Consider the following 3,246-nt stretch of genomic DNA (forward strand, 5'->3'; position numbering starts at 1 on the left):
CAAATAACCACAAGTATAATGAAGAAAAAATAGAAGCATGACAGGGGAAGTTTATAATTAAACATCACATGGCAGTTTACCATCATAGTGCAGGTAGGAGCAAAAAAACATCATACCTAGTTGCATCAATAGCAGCTAATAACAAGAACAATCAAGAATGAAGAAAAAAGAACAATCAAGAATCAAGAATGAACAGGGCAGTCTCGTATGTTTCTGCATGATCGATAAAGAAAAAAGAAAAAAAAAAGAAGATGAACAGATTGCGTACCAGATCAGAAAAAAAAAGTAGCAATTGCGTTACCTGATCGTCGATCGATGGCTGATGGCTTGAAGATCGTTGATGGTAGCAGGTAAAGGGAATACTGAACGACAACAATTGATCGACCAAGGGTTATGGGTTTATGCTGTATCGTTGTTTTGAAGGGTAATTGGGTAATTTCCGAAATCATTAAAATTAAGCAATAAGCAATAAGCATTCCTCCATTGCTTATTAAAATCAGCTTATTTAACTTATTCCTACCACAATAAGCTGATTTTTTAAGCATCCTATCCAAACACTTCAACTCATCTTATTGTAGTGAGAATAAGCAATAAGCAACCACTTTTTTCCCTATCCAAACACCCATTTAGTACTGCCATCGTCGTCGGAGAAGAAAGGAACAAGAAAGAGAAATACAGACCGAGAAGAAAGGAACGAGAAAGAGAATCCGACTAAGACTAACCACTGCCATCGTCGTCGGAGAAGAGAAGAAACTCCACTACTACCGTCACCGAAGAAGAGAGGAAACGCTACTGCCATCATTGCTAGAGAAGAGACGAAACGCCACTGCCACCATCGCCTGAGAAGAGAGGAAACATCACTGTCATCGCGTGAAGTTGCCTAAAACATTGTGTGAGAAAGATTGTCGTCCTAAGGAAAAACATAGTTGCCTGAAAAAAGATAGTTGTATCTCTCATTGCCACAAGTCGTCCGAAAATCACCTGAACGACTGCCAAACAACTGATCCAAACAACTTAATTCATACCTATGGTGGTCAATTTGTACCCAAGGACTCAAATTTACTATATAAAAGACAATTTCTGGTGGTCAATCTGACACTCATGACAAAGCTTCTTCGCAAAGCTTTATCTAAATTTGAAGTGCACTTTGAAGTTTAGTAATTGGTTGGTAATCATGTAGCGTTGTTTACAAATTCACAATGGCTCAAATTCCACATTGGGCGTTATTGTTAATGATTGCATATCTTTTTGAATGCTCTTAATTAGTTTTTCTGGTTGCTGCTACTAACATTGGATTTGGTGGTTTCTTCAAGCTTGACTCATTATTATTGTTTATGAGTCACTTTTAGAGGATAATTCATAATTTCATATACATACACACTTTACACAAGTTGCTTGGTGATGTTGGATTTGGCCTTTTCATGGTGTTGGCTATAATCGTTGTTGTTGTTGGTTCACAGATCATTGACTTTGGCGGATTTTTTGAAGTGAACTAATTGGACAATTTAAATCTAAAGTTTCAAATTTTCATTGTCGATTCCTTGCGGTTTAGTAGTTTTAGAGGATTTAATTGTTGTTTCTGGTCTTTGTTTTGTTGTGTAGTATACTTTCTGGAGCCTTTTATGTTTCTTAATTATTATCTCTCCAACAAAAGATAATATTCAAACATAATAAAATTACAAATTAAAACATGAGAGTAGGATACTTTTATGTCGACGAGCAATACATTCCTCTCAACTCTCAAGCATTATTGATGAATGTACAAATTCTATTATGCAAAGTACAAGCATTTGCACAGGAAGGCTTAAATAAGAAAAACACATGTTCCTCCCCTTCATTCTCCACCACTTGCAAATCTCCTTTCCACCCACTTTTCTCCACCACTTCTTTGTAATACAATCCCCTCTCTCTGAAAAAGTCATTCCCGCCGATAAAAACCAGCATCTCGGAGCAACCCATACCCGATATATTCGGGTCCATACCCGGGTTGATCAACGGGTCATCCAGCCCGCTGCTTTCCGGGTGCGCGACAGCCCATGAGTCTTCCAAAAAACCAATCAGCCAGGGTTCAATAAAGTCGGACTCCTTACCAACCCGTTCCTTACCCCAGAAATACGGGTGAAGCAAGATAACACCCTGGAACCGTAAACCGGTTGGGGTATCCGATCCGACCCGGATCGCCATGTGGTGTGCTATGTTACCTCCGGCACTGTCGCCGGCGAGGAAGATGTTCTGAAGATCGACGTATTCGTTCAACCATGGCTCTGGACCATTTCCGTTAACATGCTTCGCAACCCACTTGATTGCTTCCCATGAGTCTTCGTACGCGACCGGGAGGGGGAACTCCGGCGCGAGTCTGTAGTCGACGGAGACGGCGACGACGTTGGCTTCTGAGACGATGAGGTTGAGGAAGTTGTGGTATAGAGAGGACTTAGCGGATTCGATCATGAAACCACCACCGTGATAGAAGATTAAAAGTGGGAGTTTGTGGTTGAGGGTTGTGGTTTTTGGAATGTAAAGCCTAGCGTAGACGTTGTTCTGTGATGAAAACACGACGTCTTTGGAATTGACGCCGGTGGAAGGGTCCACGCCGGCTGGAACAATATCAGGAACTTGGAGTTTCTGGAATCGACCGTCTTTGAAAATACGAATTATACCAGGGAGTTCTTTGATGATTTCATTGGTGGACGATTCCATGTCGAAAATGAAAGAAGCTGAGGATAGATATTATTATACATATATAGTGATAAATGAAGGGCCTCCATTGTTTTTTACTATCGGGCGAGATAAAAAAATTATAAAATTATGCCCTACATGTACTATACAATAACAAAAACATATATATAAAAATTTATAATAAAAAAATACAGTAATTTTATTTGAAATAAGGCTTCTACGGCTTTTAGTTTTTAGACAACAAAATCAAAAATATAGCTCCTTCTTCACATTACATAAATAAAAACAAAAAAAAAAAATTTATACAACAATTATTGAACAATAAACACAAAACAAATATCAAAATTAAACTCACCAAATCTGATTGTTGAATGTTGAAACAATGGAGAAATTTGAATTGTATTTGATTTTGTAGCTCAAATTTGGAGAACACAGTAATAGTAAATGTAAATCAGATATGATTTCTAAAAAACTAAAACTAAAATATCAAATATAAACTCTTAGAGAAGGAATAAACCAGATTTTTTTTTAACCCTAAACAAGCTTAAATAAACATAGATTTCAAGTTTT

At 37.8% G+C, this 3,246-nt stretch overlaps 1 pseudogene; it reads right to left on the minus strand.

Annotated features, from left to right (window-relative positions):
* Positions 1 to 1,658: 1,658 nt before the first annotated feature.
* Positions 1,659 to 2,731, minus strand: LOC145054097 (putative carboxylesterase 7 pseudogene; annotated as a pseudogene).
* Between the last annotated feature and the right edge of the window lie 515 nt (positions 2,732 to 3,246).

Source organism: Lactuca serriola, chromosome 5 (assembly GCF_051521515.1).
Source record: "Lactuca serriola cultivar US96UC23 chromosome 5, Lser_US96UC23_V15, whole genome shotgun sequence".
NCBI classification, from domain to species: Eukaryota; Viridiplantae; Streptophyta; class Magnoliopsida; order Asterales; family Asteraceae; genus Lactuca; species Lactuca serriola.